We start from the raw sequence: 14797 nt of genomic DNA on the forward strand, positions 1-14797 counted from the left end.
CTCATCAGGCACATGACTTTATTTTAACACCATAAAAAAAACACAAGCCATGAGAAGTACTGTGCATTTCAGCCTGATCTTGTTTAGTGCTGAAAAAAAATATATCCTGTCCTTGAGGAGCAAGCCTTCCTGGTCAAGGATCTGCAAGTGCTTCATTATGTTAATCCAGCTGCATCGGCCAGTACCTGAAAATAAACCAAAAAGGGGCTCTAATTTCTCGCCTGTTGTTCACAGTTCAGTTCCGATACCAGAACGACTTAAGCGCATTTCAATTCCAATAAGATGACTAGTGTGCATCTGTAAACTGGAATGATATTCAGGATTCCTGCTTCATCCATCCACACATCCAGCCATCCTATCCTTGTCAGAGTTGAGGGGGGCTTGAAAGGTATAATTACGCATCCTGGGAACAGGATTCTTCCACTCATAAAAAAGTGTCTTGTAAATAGTGCCCATGTTTGATTTGCACTTTCAGCATTCCATGCTCATAGAATGTTCCGTTTAGCCAAGGGTCCCCAGTGCTAGTCCTTGGTCAGCATTCCACTGGACCAAGGGGGTCTGGAGGGAGGGGTTTGATTTATTCCCAAATAAACAATATATTTTAAAGCCATACATTTTCTTATGACCCCTGACATCGTAAGAAATGACTAAATGCACTGGTTGACCAGTTTTACCACCAGCACCCCCAGGCAAGTTTTACTGGCCTGTGAAATTTTCACACACACTATGTCCATCTGCAGCCATCAAAGCAGTGGGAGTCCCCACTGCAACTGAGCTGCCGGCTTTGGGTCTTGACTGAGTCATTACAGGGATTTTAGAAAATGACACGTATAGTCATGGGACAAATGACACATACAGCCTATGTCAAGCAGCACCTACAGCCGTATGTATGGAAAGCTGTATGTAAAAGGCCACTTACAGCTGTACGACAAGCGGCACCTACAGCCATATGTCAAACACCACAGACAGCCGTACGTCAAGTGGCACCTACAGCCGTATGTCCAAAAGTACCAAAAGCTGTATCTAAAACCTGTATCTCAAGTGGCACCTACAGTCGTATGTCCAAAAGTACCAAAAGCTGTATCTAAAACCTGTATCTCAAGTGGCACCTACAGCCGTATGTCCAAAAGTACCAAATGCTGTATCTAAAACCTGTATCTCAAGTGGCACCTACAAGCAAAGGTCAAAGCACACATATACATTCGGCGTTAGAAAGATGGATTGCGGATTACAGCATCCCAATGAGTCATATATTAACATAAATATATATATGCTACACATCAAACTGCCTTACACCACAGAAATCAATTTACGCTGCGACCCTAAAGCCTACAATGCTCCAAACAGCACTGTGGGTGATAGATGGAACAAGTGCTCAGATTGTGGAGACAGCAGCTGTGTGGCTGATCATTAAACCTGAACTAGAAGCTGGAACATTGACTAATGTGCCATTAGGCCTCTGCTGTCCATTTTTGTTTTGTTTTTTTTTTTCCTGACTTGTCACTGGTAAATCACTTTACATCAGAGACATCCATATTGGATGCTTTTATCTGCGCTGGGCTAACCCAGATATTTCAGACGTGACAGTTAATAAGGATCCCCGACATTATTCATAACCTTGTCATTTCGAGAAAGGGTGTAGCGACGCAGTGTGTGAAATACTCACATACAGAGAATCGGATCTGCGACACTACTGAGTGTTTTTATGGGCTGGGAAATTAATAAGGTGGCCTCGGGCTTAGATAAACACAATTCATGTGGGACCTTTATTCAGGGCACGGTCTGTACACCTTCTCGGAGACTGTTAAACATATGGCCTTTCAGAACAGAACATAAAACGAAATCCAGTCAGAACAAATTCTGTTTGCTTAATGTTCTGTCGCCAAGATCTTTATTTACTGCACTTTTTCATTCAGCCTCCTGTGTTCTGTGGTTTGATTCTTGATAGGGTACTACATTAGGATACATGGCTCATTCTAGCATCTCATGCTAATTTCAAAAGATCACATGTGGAGTGTTACATTGACTACCATTAACTTTAGCAGTGTTGACAGTGTAATCATTACAAATAAATTGCATGGTGCTTGATGGCATAAAAATTTCACACGGCGTCTTTGGCTGGTTAATATGTGCATGTAGGGATCTGGCTTGTTTCCATTCCATGTTTTCTGGATGAAATTATGACGATTAGCCCTCTTGTAGGGAGGCCTTTGGATGACACAGACGTATCTGTGAGAATTTCCTTCAATTTGGTAATGTTGTTCGGTCTTAATTACAGTAGTAGGAATCCATTTATGGATGTTATGAATCTGTAACTGTTGCCCAACCAATACATGCATCTTCTGTTTCATTTGATATTTTGGTTTAAAGTGACATCACATTTGATTTTGGCATGACAGTGAACAGGATGACGTGGCAGAGAGACAGGGGACTGGGGATGAAGGGATGGGGGCTGAAGGGATGGGGGATGAAATAAAAACAGAAAATAAAACAACACAGATGGCCGGCCCTCCCACACGCACAAACACAGGAAACCATTATTACACAGGCATAATAGGTGCCTCCTTATCAAATTCACGCTTCAGCTTTAAGCAAAGAACCTTATTGGCCCAGGCACTTAGTTCATATCAATAGGCACATGAATCCAGATTGGACAGAATCAATATCTGAAATCCATTTTGTCAATATGACGAACACGCGCCCCCATTTCACATTGATCAGCAGGTGCAGGATGCAGCCCATTACATACACTTTGCATCTCGGCAACCCCAAGCACTGAAATGTATCGATCCCTTGGCTGAAATAGCTGCTTACCACAATTATTCTGTATAATTGTTCGTGCCTGAGAGATGTTAGGCAGCATGCACATCATGTTCAAGCAGACAACTTTAAAAAAAGTACAACGTATTAAGACGCAAAGTCTGCCAAACCAATCGACAATTCTACAAACCATTAACGTCAATAAGAAAAAACATAACATCTAACATCTCATGAAATAGTAAAAAGTTCATCCATCCATCTATTCATTCATCCATATTTTTAAATACTAATTTTTGCATGATTTTGTTGGATATCTAGGAACGTTTTAGCCGAAAGATACTAAATTAAATTATATCAGAATTGAGTTTTAAAGTCTCACAATAGTACTGATGTTTATTTGGTAAAAAAAAAACACTGGAATGTTAGATATGTGTAATCAACAACCTGATGCAATTTTTTCACTGTGCCCTTTTGTGAAGATATTAACCTGAATATCATATAACCAAATGCGTAAGTGCCAAACCTTTCATTTTTCACTGGTTGTGTAATGATTGAGAAAACTGATATATCATCAGGGGGGGCTGCAGGGGTTGCACTGTAGCCTTCAGGAAAGTAGATAAAACCAAATAACTACAGTCAAATAGTCGGTTCTATAAACCATAAAATCTCCAACTAACACTGTTCACTTTGTAAGAATCTAATGAGCAAATTAAAATGCTGTATTGTTAAAACTATCTATTGAATGGAACATGATCTTGGACGTATTCATATCAAAGAGCACCACAGTTACTCACAGCTGTCGTATTAACAGCTCATGTTATTCACTTTAGGAATAAACAGAGTCTCTGCAGTCAGAGCTCATATTCTCAGCCTCATGCATTATTCAGAGAACACCTTTCTGTACACAGAAACTCAAAATGATTACACAGATGTCACCGAGACCCATCAAGAAGATGCATTATTTTTGCAAAAAAAAAAAAAGAGGATTCTATAACAGAATATAGGCACATCACCCCCAAGGAAGCCATGCATGAAAAAAACTGAAAGGCAACTAGTGACTTCAAGCCCAATTGGTGGTGAAACTCATCTCAGAAACTTATGCTCTCTTTCTCTTCCTCTTTCTTGCAGGGAAAAGACATTTGTGAGGGGTGTCCAGAAAAATGAGGGAATATGCTGTGTAATAAAGGAACTGAGTGTGGCATTTATCATGCAGAATCCCCAGATGCCTGAAAGATGACATGTTGACACGCTCTGAATCTGTGACCTTTTACAGCTTTCTGCTTGCTGTGTGACCACATTAGATACATTTTTTATGTAGTGTATTACGATTCTCTAAAAGAAAAGACCACATACTGTAATATGCTGGAACAGCTGAAAGAAAATGCTTTGGGCTGAAAAATAATTACGAAATCCATGTATAAAATAAAAACAAGCAAAAAAGCTTGTATTTTTTCAATTCTAACGGTATCCTTGCCACCTTTGAAAGCCTGGTAGAATTTGTCCTCACAACTGCAAGTAAGTTTTCAATACCTGAAAATGTCTTCTGAAGAATTTGCTTTACACTGATTATGTTTTGAGAGGGTTTGTCTACTGCAATTCTGTTCATTTACTTTCATCATTTCACATGGTGGATCAATGGTCCAGTTGCACTGTTGCCTCACACCTTCAGGGTTGAGTGTTCTGTTCTGCTGCCAGGATAGGCTCCAGCCGCCCTATTGACCTTGTTCTGGATAAATGGTTGGAAGATGAATCTCACACCTGTTGTGTAGGCAGCTGTGAACAAGAGTAAAACACATGCAGGATTTAAAGCAGCACAAAGACACTCAAATTAGCGTCAATCATCTAGAAACATGACCGAGTAAATCAGCAGGTGGAAAAATAAAATAATTTAAGGATTATTTCATATCTGAGTTCTGAGGTTGAGTTCATTTGAGTAGTACGCTTCTGGCGAGGTTCAGGCTGCAGCTGAAATGGAGGTGGTGTTCTGACATTCAGATCTTCTACAACATTCTCTTGTCATGGATCAGCTCTCTGCCTGAGACGAATTGCAAAGTCATGCTTTATAAACCTTCTCGGCTCCAGAAAGGATTAACCGTTCTTAGGAAGGGGGGCATTAATCAGCACACAGGCTCTGCCTTTGCACAGTAAATGCCCCAAGAACCCTATCAAACACGACTGCCTAAGAACATTTCAAACCCCTACAGACACTTAACTTGTAATTTAGCTTTAAATTATTTTTAATATCCAGGTTCACATTTCAAGATAAAAAATATTTTTTCTTCCATTCATGATTAATAACACTCTTACTGGCAGAAGTGTTCTTCACTTACTTGATAAAATTCATCAGCACAGTAACGCTTTTTCATAGATATCCTGCCTCTGTTGAAAGGGTGAAGTCAATCTTAAACAGAATAAATAAAAGCATTAAATCCACCAAAAATCCAACAGCAGAAACACTGTCACACTGTCACAATCCGAAGCAGAATATATCAATGATACAGAAAAACGGTAAGTCTTCACCTTGGCAACGTAAAGAAAAATTTATGTAAAAATATTTTGTCGTAAGAAGAAACCAGAAACAGACTCAAAGCAAAAGGATTTTCCAAAAGCTCAGCCAACACCAAAAAGAGACAACAGCCGCAGGATGTTACCTTGATTGGAACAATGTAATTCTTATTCTTTCTTAAAGGAAATGACACCCATAGGAATTTTGTTTTTTGTCACAATGTCAGTGCTTTATTTCATCAATATTTCCTCGTTTTTGCTAAACAAGCCAATGATTTGTGATCCAAATTCATTTTGTAAGTTTATACAGTTTTTTGGTACATTTGTCATCATTCCTGGAGCCTCCACCGTGGTTCTGCATTGAAAACTCTGACCTTTACTGAGTTATGATATCGCCAGCAGAATTTTACATATGATCTTGCCCTGCAGCTTGAGGCAATAGACCAACGACTGCATGTGCAGCAAAGGCCTGCATATGTTTCAGTACTGAGTAGCGTAATGGAACAATATTCAGGGACTCCTTTGTCAAGCAGATATTTAGACAGGGACCATTGTTAGAAAGTTACATTTTTCCAGTGGAAAACAATGGCTGAAGGTCAGCAAAATATATCTAAACTTGTAAATATCATGAGGTTGAAAATCATTAGTCGCTGGCAAAGGGTAACGCTAACAGCTGCAAGAAGGCTTCGCGGTACATGGCGGTAAATGGCATTTCACGCGGCTGATTAGGGGCGGCATTTGGGATAGCTACCTGGAATAACTAGATTGACTCGCAGACAGGGAGCTGCCAGCCTTGAGTTCATCCAGGGGACATTACGAGCACAGGCATGGGACGATTACAGAGATTCAGAAAAAATGAACGGATCTGGAGCACGGTGACGCGAAGCGGTTGGGCGAAATCGGCACTGGCAGCCTTTGCAGGGCTGGCGCTCTTGCCGTGCGTGATTTGGAAATAGCTAGAGGCGTAACTGGTTCCTGACCCCATTCCCGTTGTGCAACAGCAGCGTAGAGTCCCAAAGACATGCCTGTGTGCAGCGTTCGTCCAGATCCTGCCCTCCACCCCCAGGTAATTAAAAAATGTAAAAAATGACACTTAGTTGTGCGAAGCAGCCATGATGTGCTCTTTCTGCCAGGGCTCTGACAGCAGAAGGGGGCTTAGCCTCCCTGCTTCCACGCTAAACCTTTCGTTTTGCCTGTTCAGCCTATGGGGCTTTGAGCCATGGGCAAGATGGAGGAAAATGGGATGAAAGCTGATAGGATCTGGACGAGCCATTAAGCACCAAACCCAGGTAACATAATGTGGTAGCAAATCACAAAAATGTAACGCCTCATTGGCATGATTGGAGACCTCAAGCATAAAATCTATGGTGTGACAAGGACTTTGCAGTTTAGAATGTAATACTTTCAGTAATACCATTGTGCCCAGTAAGACTCAGCTTTTTGTTAGCTAAGTGCATTTGAAAGCATGGTTATCACAAAAAAAGAATTTTTGATTGTACAAAACTGGAGTGATGATTCCCTGGATAATAAAAAGCAGGTAAAACTTTGCATTTGTAGGCATGGTTACCACGAAAAGGGATTTCTAATTGGACAACAGCTAATGGTCACCGCCAACAGGTTCTGGAAGTCATGGAAAACAAACAAAAAACAATGATAGAGACACAAATAGAGGTGAAGCGAGAAAACATTTTTGTTAACTTGTTGTAAAGTTCACCCAAGGCTTGCGATATTTCGTAAGTTGGATGAGCTTAATGTCGTACGTGGCTTAAAGCACGGCCAGGCATACAGAAAAAGATGAGGCCAGTTCATCTTCTCGGAAATTAGCATTAGCATTTTCCTTTGAGGTGTATGTGAGTGAAACAAAAAAAATGTTCTGTGTCTTCCGGATCTGGTACTGACCTGGGAGCTGCTTCCGTTGGCTTTGCTAACAAAGATAATTGAGAGTCGGACTGCATGCATAGCCGGGCGACCTAACGGCATGTTGTCAGATAGCATCTCGGCGTGGCAGCATGTTTGCAGCGATAAGCGGAGGCCTTGGCCTCGAGGCCTATGGAGAGCTCACCTTGACTGTGGAAAGATCGAAAGAGTAATAATTTATTTGCATTAACTGATACATATCAGATTGGCAAAACCTAGATAATCAGAGGACGTGTCCTCTTAGATTAGCTGTGTCTTTGGGGTTGATGAAAGAGATGCAGTGAAATCTGCATTATCAAAGGCACCAGGTGGGTCAAAAAGCCCAAGTATAGAAAGAACCATTGTCAAAAGATAGTAGAATGGCATGAATAAGATGAACGAGTGTCATATTCTGTGCTATAGCGAGCATTTGGTTCAGATTATAGCATTACCGCCGCAGTATATGCCGGCTAATCTAAGGAAGGATGATCCTACCGTATTTGAATCAAGAGGAAACATGACAGTCCCAACTGTGATCCCTTGTGTTTCCATCCACCAGTCTATACAGTGTACATGTCTGCTTCTGTCTTGATGTGGGTAAACACAAAGCCTTCAGTAATACATCCATTTTCCATAACTGCATGTCTCTTGTAGGGTCACGGAGGTCTAGAACCTAGAATCTATTGGCACAGAATAACGAAGTACAGGGTGCTAGCCATAAGGCATTTAGACAATTGTAAATATACAAGATAAAGAAATTCTGTTTCTTGAAATCATATTTGCCGTGATCTTTCCACTGTGAAAAATGTCGGCGTCTTACTTATGTCGATTTAGTACTTAAGTACGTAAAGAAGATGTAACATTTAAAAAGGCATCTAGAGCAATGCCTTAGAGCAGTTTACCAACATTTTTTCTGCTGCGGCACACCTGTGTTAAGGTAATTATCCCGGGGCACACCATTGATTAACACATACTACTGATTAGCAATACCATGTATCACATAGCTCTTAACCTGTTGGTTCAAGATCAAGTATGTTTTCTAGAATTTTCCTTTGAAAATATTTCCATTTCAAATGTTTGTCTATGGCCTTGTCTTTTTACTACAGGGCAGTTTACAAATTGTCGAACATAACGTTTCAACTGTAGGGCGATCTTATTCTCAGCCTCATTTGATCAAAAAACAAGCACCCTTACAGCCTATTGGGCATAAATGAATAAAAACTCACTTATACAGTATTCATAACTTTATCGTGACACATTGGTTGAAAAGGCTGCCTTAGAGTAATAACCATTTACCTCGGAAGTCGGAAGTAGCAGCTGGGAATGATGTCACACCTGTTAGTTGCATTTCAAGTCAGAAAATCATTTAGCAATACCAGGACTGTTTGAAAAAGGAGGATTTCTTGCGTAGCCGAATAACTTGTCACATTTATGGTATCCCATTTTAAATGGCCTTTATCTTTGTTCACTTACATTTAGCCCAGATTATCTTAAATCTGCCAAATTATCCGGCTAAGCAATAAATCCTGCTTCCCGAAACTTGCCCGAGTTCTTGCCTGGTTAATTGTCAGCCATTGTTAGCAATACCAGTTGATAACAATGCATCGCGCAGTATTTGACAAATATATTAAACACCGCAGCAACATGTGCACAGATAGCGGTTGGACAGCACTGTGTGTACAACCGATTTAATGAGACACAAATAATAGATAAATGCTAACAGTATACAACTATAGCTTTCACTTCAGTTCATGAAGGGCGTACCTAACATGTATTTTGAGATAGGGATTGCAGAGGTCCCTCTGACATTCTGAGTCAGAATTCCAGGGGGTGTTCCAGTTGAAATTTCTAACTAGGAACTTGGAAATTCCGATTTCCCAGTTCACATGAAATGCACCAGTAACAATGCTCCACCTCCACATGGTGTGGAGTTTGCACGATCTCCCCGTGTCATCGTGAGGTTTCCTCTGGGTACTCCGGTTTCCACCCACAGTCCAAAAACATGCTGAGGTTGACTGGAGTTTCCAACTTCCCCATAGGTGTGCGTGTGTGAGTGAATGATACAGTATGTGAGTGTGCACTGCGATGGGTTGGTGCCCCATCCTGGGTTGTTCCCTGCCTTGTGCCGATAGCCTCCGGGATAGGCTCCGGACCCCCGCAACCCTGAATGGGACAAGTGGTTTCAGAGAATGGATGGATGGATGGACAATGCTCCAACCACATCCATTTTACCATATCATGATGTCATGAGAAAATGTAATACTTCCATCTTGCTATTTTGGATGAAAATTCCAACCAGTGCTTCTGAATCAGTGGTTATATTTCGGCCTCCTGCTTCTGCACCTCTACACCAGTCTGCTATGCTGGTATTTTCTCATCATTACCAGTTACAGTCAGAAAAGTAAGGTAACTGCTCCACCCCTTTCCCTGATGTTCTCCCCACGCTGAACTTCAGCGCTAATATAGTGTTTCTCAACCCGGTCCTTTGGGGACGTCCAAACAGTTCACATTTTTGGTCCCTCTCAGGTCCCAGACCAGAAATTTGCACCGTTTGGAGGTTCCTGAGGAACATGTTAAGAAACACTGTTCTAATGAGTGCTGCCATTCATCTGTGTGGGTGACACCAAAATTTTTGCCCTTTTCTCCCTCAGCCACTGGGCTTGGCATGTGCGTGAGACCGATTGCAGGCGATGAAGCACAGCGGATTCACCAGGGATGAAATGCCATGTTCTCATGAGCCAACTCAGTACTGATCATTTTCAGTAGGTGAGGTTAAAATCAAAACATCACCCGTCAGGGTTCAGTGGTCATGTGCTTAAAAGATCTCATACAGCATTTAGAAGGGCATTTTCCGAGAATTATTTCAGGTGTAGTTAACTTATATTTTGCCAAACAAAATCTTTAAATAGACAAATTAATTTACACGGACCAGTATATATTAGAAAAGATTATAAGATTATATATCATCATAAAAGGTTTAACATGAGCCATAATAAAGTAAAACAGTTTATCGGCTTCTTATTATATTTAGCCTCCGTTTAGGGTTCGAGAATTAAATTATGAATTATATTCAGCGAGATGCCGCAATGCGGCTTAAACCTCAGCTATGACTTGAGGAAAAGTAGAAGATAGTTCAGCAGTGCGTTGAGAGCCCAGATAAAATCATGGAGTCAGTATTTTAAGATATGCATGACATCATGGTCCACTTTTGGTGCATTATGTCATCGCCGTCCAGACGCATCGCCCAGGATGGGAGCAGCAGGAGGGAAGCAACGTTTCTGCAGCGAAACCCTCTGCAGATTCCTGCATTTCACAGGCGTGGAACTTGAAACTTTGGTACAATATATATATATATATATATATATATATATATATATATATATATATATATATATATATATATATATATATATATATATTTTTTTTTTTTTTTTTTCCCAAAGCGTCATCAGCCAGCACCCTTTACGGGTGGGTGTTTAACAGCAATCATACTGGAATTTCTCTTTCATCTGAATCATGCCTTTCAGTTCACAAAAAAAAAATATTCTGTGAATGAATTATGTTCCCAAGCTGAAGCAAATCTCGTTCTGCTAATCAGTGCCGAAAATGTGTTACTGCCAGCCCCCAATACATCCACACAATAGCTGGAGTCTCTCCAGAAAACAGTAAATTAAATGTCACGAGAACGCACGAGTCATATTTCATTTAATGTGGTTAAAACATTGTGCAGAAATTAAAAGCAATGAAGTAGCTGTTTGAAAAACCCTGATGAGCATCTAATATCTGGGAGCGTAGGCTTAGGGCCTCCTCTTCCATGTCTTGTATCCTTAAGGGAGGTATTTTTTACTCTGTTGCTGCAGGAGGAATCATTATTGGGTTACCGATTATGCTCAATTGTATATCACGACTGTCACAGTGGATAAGGCCATCTGTTAAGCAAATCAATTTATGTAATGTAATTCTCATAATGCAATGTAACGTGAAGGTTATCCGGTTGTTGTCTCCAAATTTTGTCTTGCAGGACGTCCATACCCACTGCAGAATTTCAAAAGACCAAACCCCTTTTTTTGGCAGCTAGCTGGCACTGTGGGAGGATGGCAAACATCTGTGTTTCTCAGAGACGGCTGCCGAACTGCATCCTGTGTGATAAAGGCTCAGTGGACGCTGCCATATCGCTAATTCTAATATCAATTCATCACGCTTTCTCTTTCGATCTTATCCATCTCCTCTATGGAATCTAATGACTCATTAACACTAAAGGCTCTGTTTTATACTGCATATGATAGCTCTCCTTAAAATGGTCATAAATTGGCCTAATCTCTATTAAGATTGCATGCTTCAAGCTTATGTTTGACATGTGAGACTCTACCGGGTTTAATAACGTAATCAAGTTATTTATGCACTCATCCATTTCTCTTCCTTCTCTTGTCCCTTAATCAAATTTTAACATACGACACTCTGCATTCGTGTGATCTGTGTTTTTTTTTCCCCAGGGGAAATAATAGTAATAAAATCAATAAATCTGATGAGATCTGATGCAATTAACTAAATGAGTTGTGTTACTACTGCCTGTCCAACTCTGGGAAATGCATTAATGGGGTTACTGTGCTTTGTCAGTGAGTAACGACTTTGCTGTCTACTGCACGTATGTTATAGATTTCTGGCACATTATCACTCATAATCAGTGGTTATAATTCTTTGATTCTGGCGTGTAATTAATGCCATTCACTGGGGATGGATTAGCAATCTACGCCAGTCTGCTAGGAAGGCTGCTGCTACTCCCTCCATTTGCGGTAATTACATTCTGCCCAAATTATGTTGTACTATGTAAAGGAAAGACAAAAAAAGGTGGGGAATCCTGGCATATTTTCATGATCCCATAGTCCACATGCAACACACTCCTGAATTAAACTTTTGCTGAAATGATGCTGAAATTCTAACACTAACTACTGTTAGAACCTTAGTATTAGCTAAATGCTCACAGCTGTAGCTGAAGTCTGGATGGTCGTCCTGGATGTGGCTCAGGTTTCACAGATGTTTCACGGAGGCACATTGACATACAACCAGCACATGACCCGATATACCAGTGAGAATCAGGAGAAAACCCCTTTTCATTTAAAAGGTAATGAAAACTGAAACAACCACTTTTGTTAGTTTTTTATATTCCTTAAAGCTCCCCCCCAAAAAAACAATAGGCATTTCATAGTCAGAGTCATACACCAATCTCATTCCCATACTTGATGCTCATCATTGTTGTTTGCACTTTATGTATATTACTTATCTTGTATATAATCTATGTGTAGCGTGTATATTGTGTCTTGTCTGCAAAATATATGCACATATATTGACTGTATAACTTGGGTTGCCAAATTTGGTCAGGTCAACCAAAAAAGTCTGATCAGCTAGACTTCACGAAACCCTCACATCAGTGTACAGGAAGTCACCATAAAAGGCTGCAAGCACTTTCACACTTTTTCAAGAGGGGTCCCAGTGCTGAGCTCCACATCTCCACAATTTGCAGTTTCATTACAGGAACCAATCAAATTTCACATTATTGTATGGCTGTCTCCATTGATCAGCCAATCATGTTTCAACTTCAACTTTCATTGCATACACTAAATAATGGGTGCGTTTCACTTGGGCTTAGGTCTGTCTGCAGCTGACGTGACGTGGAACGAGATCTGCCAGCGGCTGCAGGGGAGGAGTATAAACTGACCACAGCCAAGCCGGACAACTTCTACTCCTCGTAGTGCGAGACCTGACTGCGATGACAGCACTGCCAGAAGGGTGAAGATAAATCTATACAAATATCACCTGCATGCACATTACTTCTTTTACAATAACCAACTCCTGATAAAAACTGTTAAAAAAAAAACTATTGTGTATAGTGGCCCTGTGTAAAAATATAGCTGCCAGGGAAACGATCAAATACATTTATTCCAAGGATTCAAAGTTTTTATTGTCATGTACAGAGTACAATGCCATTCTTACTTGAATGCATTCTTCACAGACTAGACGATTAAACAATTAAAGCAGCACAACATTACAGTAACTAACAATAAATAAACAACTAACTCACATGTACTATTAGAGCATTTATGTCATTTATTTCAATTTACCTGGTAAAATAAAGTTAACTGAAAACAACTTTTCACTGCTTTACATGCTTTTCGGGAGAAATAGCAGATAACGCATCTGAACTGCCTGGGATAAAAACGTCATGCGTGTCACTAAAATCTTCAGCCAATAAGGGCAAAGTTGTGTCGTCACGGAGGCGGCTCCAGTTTGTATACCATGTAACATGGTGACTCGTCGTGACATTTTGCAGCGCCGGCTGAAGTCGGATAAAAAACATTAACCATGATGCATTGTGTCAGGACAATACAGAACCATACCCAAGAAGCAATTAAAAATAGAGAGACACATTGGCTGGAATCAAATTACCCAATAAATCTGATGCTGCTTCTGATTAGCAAGTCGTATCTAGCCAAATGGAAAAAGGACACATCTCATTGTCAAGCATTGTCAAGTTTTATTGTGTTACTAAATGTAACAATGGTAGCTAGCATAAGTCAGCAAAATTATACAAATATATATGTTTGCACATGGCAAACATTTTGCCATTATTGTAGCTACAATCTGGAAAGATAATGTATAGAGTTTATAGATAGTGATCATATTGTCATGTTCTGTGCAGATACAAAACTGTAACACTGACCTCAACTTCCTGTCAGTTCAACACTGGACTCTCTTCCTCTGTGGTGCATTCTGGGATTGACATGACATTGCCCTTTCTGAATGTTCTCCGGCTCAAGGGTACAGAATAATGAAATACACTTGTTCGATAAGATCTAGCATAAAGGCGTTGCTTTTTCCCAAGCCGGTCGAATCTCAGAATAAGATAGCATCTTATAATGGAATGTACTGCTCACACGGACAGGCTTGAGCAAGATAACCTAAACCAAGGCCTGCGTGCAACTATGGACTATTAAAGTACAGCCAATTCAAATATTACGCAGACAGACTTTGGAACAGATCAGGAGAAATTGTTGGTGATGTCAATCCAGAGCATTCTGGGCTGAACCCTGACCTTCGACATCCTATCATTCCAGCTGTGGAAAAAAATGCCAGCGTGGCTGATGAAAAAATGCATTAAACAACATTTAAACCATGCAGATACAATAAAAAAAAAACAAACAAAAAAGAACTTGGTCAATGCTGATAGAAATGGAATGTAGTCATTGGCGAGATATTAGCGGGAACGCTTAGTTCCTAAAATCTACTTAAATTATGAAATATCAACAGTTTTAAAATCCCAGCAATCTGAAATATAGTGGAAACGACATGGCAAATCCCCATTGGCCTGTACCTCCATACATCTTCCAAACGATACAAAAGACAGATGCAACAGTGAAAGCCGTAAATTACCTAAAAAGAGAGCCCATGTAAAGTATACAGTAGCACACATGCCCTGGCAGCAGAGGTACCCAACTACCACAGTGCAGTAAGATTTCCATTATGTACACATCTCAGCTGACCACATCTAAAATGACTGTCATGTGGCGTTGGTGGGAATCATTACCTCTGAAAGGTGACTGTGTGGGACATTCCTGGACTCTTAGGGAGTCATTTTCAT

General features: G+C 40.4%; 2 long non-coding RNA genes across 3 annotated transcripts; one reads left to right on the top strand and one right to left on the bottom strand.

Annotated features, from left to right (window-relative positions):
* Positions 1-3717: 3717 nt before the first annotated feature.
* Positions 3718-7236, bottom strand: LOC125746162 (uncharacterized). The gene is made up of 3 exons (XR_007398869.1): positions 7165-7236; positions 5091-5161; positions 3718-4795 (listed from the first exon to the last, which is right to left on the bottom strand). It is a non-coding gene; the product is annotated as an uncharacterized LOC125746162 (long non-coding RNA).
* LOC125746159 (uncharacterized) lies at positions 6163-13248 on the top strand. 2 transcript variants are annotated; one of them, XR_007398866.1, is made up of 6 exons: positions 6163-6331; positions 6467-6554; positions 9813-9927; positions 10397-10497; positions 11183-11954; positions 12809-13248. It is a non-coding gene; the product is annotated as an uncharacterized LOC125746159 (long non-coding RNA). The 2 variants fall into 2 exon arrangements; XR_007398865.1 differs by having other exon boundaries at positions 11183-13248.
* Positions 13249-14797: the final 1549 nt, after the last annotated feature.

Source organism: Brienomyrus brachyistius, chromosome 7 (genome assembly GCF_023856365.1).
Source record: "Brienomyrus brachyistius isolate T26 chromosome 7, BBRACH_0.4, whole genome shotgun sequence".
In the NCBI taxonomy this organism is placed as follows: Eukaryota; Metazoa; Chordata; class Actinopteri; order Osteoglossiformes; family Mormyridae; genus Brienomyrus; species Brienomyrus brachyistius.